Genomic DNA, 7,086 nt, shown 5'->3' with positions numbered 1-7,086 from the left:
GGTATGTTCCAAAGTAAATAGAACTTAAAAAAAACAGAACAAATTTTTTTTCGGCAAAATAAATTTATTTTATTCAAAATGGTCTCCTTCTGCTTCAATACAGCTTTTTGCACGGTCCAAAAGCATGTCGAACGAGTGTTTTAGCTCGTTGGCCGCCAATAATGCCGGTGCACGCCAAGCGTCGATTCGCATAACCTTTCTTTCAGATTTTAAACAATTTTTGGTGAATACTGGAGAGTGGTAAATGGTTCAAATGTTATTTTTTGCCAAATAATCGGTCTGGTAAGTGTTTATCGACATTGTTAGAGTTCTAAACAAAGAAGCCCACATATTCGGTGCAAACACCTTACTTAAGCCCAGATGTTCAATTCCATTTCCATGAATTTCAATGATGATGATCGGATGATTTTTGATGAATTCACGCACAGTTTCGATGGAATTTCCGGTCATCACGGATTTTGATTGGCCCACACGTTCATCGTCATTTACGTCCTCACGACCACTTTAAAAACGTTGAAACCTTTTTGATAGATAACTCGTGCACTTGTCTTGCTAACCATTTTAAGTTACAACAATGGGCAAGTCCATGAACGCCATAAACTTATTTCTGGATCAGATGCCCCACAAAAAAAAGTCTGTTAAATTTCTTGGTGGCCAACTTGGGTCCATTTCTTGAGATGGTTTACCAATTTTAAAACAAAATAATTAAGCGCCATCTTTTGTTCAACCAAGCTCAGTTCTTCCATTTTTGGCAACAAAAAGTTTGTTAGCATCGAACGATAGCGATCATTTCACCAAATATAACGTTGCGTCCAACAGCATCTTTGAAAAATACGGTCCAATAATTCACAAGCGTACATACTGCATTTTCGGGATGCATGTGTGCAGTTTAAAACTTCACCCCAAATGCGGCAATTTTAAAATTATTGACAAATACTTTTTCATTCAAGCAAATCCTCATCGCTGAACAATTTGTCGATAAAAAAGCGGAATTTCATGAAATTCTGAAAATTCGATTGGACGTTCGGCTTCAGATGCTTGCACGAGCTGTAACCCACCAGTCGATATATAGCGATGGCGACACCAGGTCTTCAGCCACAGAATGTTAGATTCAACAAATTCTCTTCTGTGGAACAAACTGCACTACATTCGTTGGTTGGTTTAACTCAATGGAATTTAAATGGAGTTGAAACACAATCGCATTAATTGTTTTGTTGTCTTTGCTCAACGGACGTTCTATGGACCTGATTTTGGTTAAATTTCCAAGCGTTGCTCGGTAAGTCTATTCATATGAAATGTGCGCATCTTTCTCTTTGACACCATGTTCAGTGATCTACAAATACTAATGCAAAAATCCTAACCTCAAAAAAATCATCCCGATATTATAACTAGTTGGGACAGGGTTGTCTTTGCTCAACGTTTTCTATGGACCTTAAACCAACGGAGCATATTGTGCGACCCACAAGTTCCTACGTATAACTATGTATATATTTTCTGCATTTAACAAAATATATTAGTCCCTATATTTACTCCTTCTGTAAACATATACATTATATACATACATTATATCAATCCCAAGTCCAAAATCCACTCCCCTTTCATTTTCCTTCATTCCCGCATTGTAAAAGCTGACGATGATTTCGAAAATTGCATTTTGCGGAGAATTTCAATCAGTGTCACCGGCAAGATCCAATGGCAAATGAACAACAGGAAGAAGAAGAAGAAGCAGGCAAAGGCGACAAAGCACAACAATTTCAAGCAGCTAAAGAAGCGACGAAAATAGTAGTTTCCTAGCAGGAAACACCAACCGAGCGTTGGCCAACGCTTGCTACTACAGTAACAACAACTATGAAATTGTCTCACCGCAAAAACCAACCCAAATCACCTAACGGCTCCGTTAACGGCATAGACAAAGCTGCTCAGCATGCGGTTGCATGCCACAAAGATGGTGCCAACTTACAACAACAAACAACTGCGCGACCGACCGAAGTCGTAATCAATTTATGCAGCCAAGGGAGATTAGTGCAGGGGGTTCGGTGAACGCAAAAATTCAAATCCTTGGACGCCGCTGAAGTGAGTTGTCTTACAAGGAGTTGCAGCTGCTGCATGTTGTTCTGTGTCAAGGCAGGGTATCTTCAGGTTGCTGCATAGCATATAACAAAAGTAGCAGCTACAACAAAAACACTACCAACAAATCTGTATAATAAACAGTTACTTGTAAGCACACGTGTTGTTTGAGGAAATTTGTTTGTGGAAATGTTGTGGGCAATAGCTTCATTTAAAGGGGAATCTGTGAGCCTTTCCACAGCCGAAGACTGGCTATGCACATGTTTACTTATATAGACTCTCCTTCGGTCAGATTCTTCTACATTCCGAGCATTGCCAATATATTAATTGCATTGCTCGCCTGCGTGGGCCAGTGAATGTTCATGGAGAAGTTCAAAGGATAGAGAACCCTGGTGCAAAATGATGAATATCTTACTATTGACACAGTTATTAGAATCCACGAAGTAGTTTTCGTCCGTAAAGAGTATGCATTGAAGTTTTGTCGAGGAAACACCGCATTGTTCCATTATCTATTATATCGCCACCTAAGTTGGCTATTCAGGATTTACTTCCATTTCGAGTTTACATATATGTTGTCCGAGAAGTCAAAATGGTTGCCCTAAAGGCTGTTTTAAAACTTTTGTCTTTGCCGGCATTCCTTCTGAAAAAGCGAAATTATATTAAATCCCGGATGAGACCCGAATTCGACTCTAGCTGGATTGCTAAACCATGCCAAGACGTTTCATTCTTAATAAGGTAAGGTCAGAAAAAGCTTTCATGGACTATCAGCGGCTTTACTTCAGTTAGTTTTGTAATAAACAGATTATATCGATGTTAATCTGCACATTACTCGACACATCATATACAATTAATATGTGTTTTGGACTTAGAAAATTGATGATGGGCCAGAACCATGCATTGCGGTGGGGCCGCATACTATAAGAGAGCTCCTCCACATGAAGGAGAGTGTGAGAAGAGAATAGCATTGACAGCAGGCAGCAGGAATTAGCCATCCCAAGCTAATTCTGGGACGGCACAACCTTGCAATGTTTAAGAAATTGGTAAACCTTCCCCGATACAAGTTCTGCCTTCTTGTTGCGCTCTATGCAGGGCATTGCAGGCTCAGGAAGCTCTTGTCCAAACTGCCGGTTCTGCGACATGGAACAGGAAACTTCAGAACACCTAATTCTGCATTGCACAGCAATTTGCAGAAGCAGGCTCAAGGCCCTAAGTTCCATCTACGTAGACAGGGATCACATCACCTCAGTCGCGCCCAGACGGATCCAGGAATTGTTCAGAATGCTGAACCTTTGTGACCAAATATGATATAGGGGAGGACACAATAAACCATATGTCGCAGTGCAGAGCCTCAATTTTTCTGTCTAGATGCATAGATCTATCTGCTGAGAAACTAGAATATGATATTGCTTTATCCCACATTATCTTTGTTAGTAGGCAAAATTTCTATTTACCATGCAATGGGCTAGTATATTTCTTTACAATTTTCTTTTGTTGTACAACATATTTTGCTGATTTTTTACAATTTTCTACAAATTCGAACTCACGCCTAAAAGTATGCGACAAAGCTCTTGTAGCCTAATATAGGCACATAAGAATGAGCACAACGATTTGTAGCTATATTTTTGTATTATTCCATTTCACTAATACTATCGTATCGTAGTTTATGCCGAACATTTATTTTAATTGTTTTGCATATGTCGAAAATTTCATAAGATTTGCAATCGAGCAGAAATTGTTTGGTTACCCACAAAATGTTTATATTTTCTTTGAACGAAATATGCCATGAGCAGACAGTCGCTTGTGTTTCTGTGTAAATAGTATCAATGAATATATGTGAATAAGACAGATATTTGTAGGCAGCAAATATGAACATATATTTATTATTTTACTCAATTCTAACGGAGAAATATGTCTTTTGTAACTATGTATTGAATTTAATATTCTCAGTTTCGGAATCATAAACACAATTCTGCAGTTGTTGTAGTGACAAACATTCAGCGTAGCAGACATAGATGGATTTTGAATTACATATTTTTGAAATAGATGGCAACTCTTATAAAAAACTTTTTTGCACCAATAACAAAGTTTTTACTTTGAAATACAATTTTTACAATTCTTTAAAACCTTTCAAATTAATCTCCTTCTGCGTCGATGCAGCGCTGCCAGCGTGTTTTCTGAACATTGAAGGCGTCACGGAAGGCATTTTCCAGAATAGCCATGAGAGCCGAGGTGCATGCTGCTTGGTTCCCCTCTTTCGTCTCAAAATACCACTGGAGATCATATTCTCTTGTAATTACGTTATTCACAAATTGGGGGTCACTTTCACACATGTTCAAATTTTCTTGGCACACTTCCACTCGCCGCGATTTCTGGTCGTCAGTGAGCACTTTTAGGACCATCTTCGCACACACCTTGCACCTGTTCAAGTGCTCCGTCACATTTCCATGGACCACAGATTTTGATAAATTTAACATCTGGGCAATTAAACGAATACTTCGTCGACGGTCTGAGTTCAAAACTTTACGCACACAAAGTCACATTGTCCGTGTTTGTCCAAGTCGCAGGTCTCCTAGCAAGGTCTTTATCAGCGACCTCTTCTCGGCACTCCAAAAAGGCCTGGTGCCACCGAAACACACCACTTCTTGCTAAAGCTATATCTGGGTAGCTTGCTTGATCACGTCAAAAGTCTCTGTCGCAGATTTACCGACTTTCATACAGAATTTAAACGCGTAGCTTTGCTCTTACGAACGATGCATTTCGGCTTACATCACTCACAAAAACACGTCGCGCGAAAATGTTTGTCCTGACACTCAAGCTGCTATGGACTTGAGAACCCTTTCGACATATTTTAGAAGTAAGACAGATCGGTTATGGGGTTGTATACCGTTAGAAGGCTGAAAAAAAGCAGATTTTTCAGAACTTTTTCCGAGAAAACTTTTAGATTTATTGATTCCGAAATTTTTACACATATTTTGTTATTTCTTTCAGCAAAATTTTAGGATTTAGTATTAGTAAACATATCTCCGAGAGCTAGTCTCAAATGAGACGTTTTGAATTATTTTGTGTAAAAAAACAAGATGGCGGTCCGTTAATTGAAATTTTTTGCGGCCGTCAACTTCCTAATTAGGCTTCTTATCTGAAATTAAAAAATTATTTTTTTTTTTAATCAAGAAGCTCTTATCAAGTGTTTAGTAGAGGGGTTTTCTCAACTTCGAAAAGTTGGGGATTTAGGCCTGGATTTTCTAATAACTGCCATTTTTACAGTCGTTTTTCAACATCAAAATAGTTAAACCACTGTCAAAATGCCATTTTTCTTAGAAAAGCGCTCTATCACGCAATTCGGTATAAAATTTTCTATAAAATACGCTTTAGTTCAAGTAAATCGGTTAAATAATTCGCTCGCAATTTTGACGGCCGGATAAACAAGTTAATTTCGAGGAAACGAGCCTCAAAGTTTTGCTACATATATAGCCGCTGCATGAAGTGCAGTGGTTCTGGAATTCTTAAAGGTATTTCCCCCTTAAAGTTTGGAACGCCTTTTCAAGCACTCTGAAAGGTCTTTTCGAATTTGCGTATAACTTCAAAAATATTCACCGGAACAATATGAAATTTTCTGTGTGTATGCTTAAATATATGTAGAATATGAAAATGATATTTAAAAAATCGATCTAACAGTATATAACACCTTAAGACCTTTTTTTATGGATGATACTAACATTTCTCACAGAAGCAGCGTGGTCGGTTTTGTATGGAATCAGCGGTCAAAAATACTTCCACTGCCTATATAAAAGTGAAACTTTTGCCAAAGCTTTTTAAAATCTCCCTCTCCCGTTTCCCACTCCGTCACCTCCCGATGGTAACAAATTTTAATCAATTATATTAAATTAAAAAAGTTGATAAGTGAAAAAAGTTATTTTTTGAATATTATTTAATTAAATCATAAATTGATTTTAATAAAGTTAATTTAATTTTGCATTGTAATAATGTAATAATTGCAATAGTTTTATTTGACTGGTGATGAGAGGATCTAAGCTCAAAAGTAATCGGCTTAGCAAGTCCTGATTTGAGGCGACCCGTTAGTTCTTTCGTGTATGATGAAGTCGACACATCTTAACGTCCTTATTGCTTGAGTCTGCAGATTCTTCTGAAAGCTTTCCAATTGAAACTGGTGCCTGTTGAATAACGTCGGGAGCGTGAGTTAATTCCTTGCAGAACCTAGCACAAATCTAATGCATTTAGGGTTGATCGAACTGATTCCTTTTGAAATTGACTTCGAACAGGACGGCAAAAGCGGGTACATGAAGGTCTTGAGATTTTCCAAATTTGTTTGTGCTCTTCATATTTTGCGATTTTATCATCAGTTATAGAGAGGAACATACTATGTCGTGATAAGTAAATTATTGTCTTCCAAATTATTATTATAAAATTTCTGATTATATTCGCTCTGCCAAGAAGAACTGCTATCAAAGCCACATTTTCCTATTAACAATAGGTAATGAGAGGACTGGTCCAATAATTTTTTATCTTAACTTCAACATCAGATTCTGAGACCTTTCATTTAAAATGCTATCATAGCAGAGTAAAAAGTTAATGTCAAGTTTTTTGTTAAAGAACTTCAAATAAGTAGATACTGATGCCTTATTAAAATTCCGGTCTAGTTGTTCGCAGTAGATGGTAGAATAAAGCGTCTGGCTATATGGGATGATTCCCTCATAGTGGATAATTCCCTTCCAATCCCACCAAACACACAGCAAAACCTTCCTGGCCATCAATCCCGGCTTGGCCACCGTTTGAGACGATTCACCGGCCTTCGACCACGACCATTTTCGCTGGATATTGTCGTATGTGATCCATTTTTCGTCGCCAGTCACTATCCGCTTCAAAAATGGGTCGAGTTTGTTCCGTTTCAGCTTATCGCAGGCATTGATTCGATCCAGAAGGTTTTTTTCGTCAAATCATACGGCAGCCAAACATCAAGCTTGTTTGTATATCCAGCCTCTTGTAGATGGTTTAAAATGG

This window comes from Bactrocera neohumeralis, chromosome 4, assembly GCF_024586455.1.
Source record: "Bactrocera neohumeralis isolate Rockhampton chromosome 4, APGP_CSIRO_Bneo_wtdbg2-racon-allhic-juicebox.fasta_v2, whole genome shotgun sequence".
Classification (NCBI taxonomy): Eukaryota; Metazoa; Arthropoda; class Insecta; order Diptera; family Tephritidae; genus Bactrocera; species Bactrocera neohumeralis.
The sequence above is the reverse complement of the archived record's forward strand: the minus strand, read 5'-3'. Positions refer to the sequence as shown.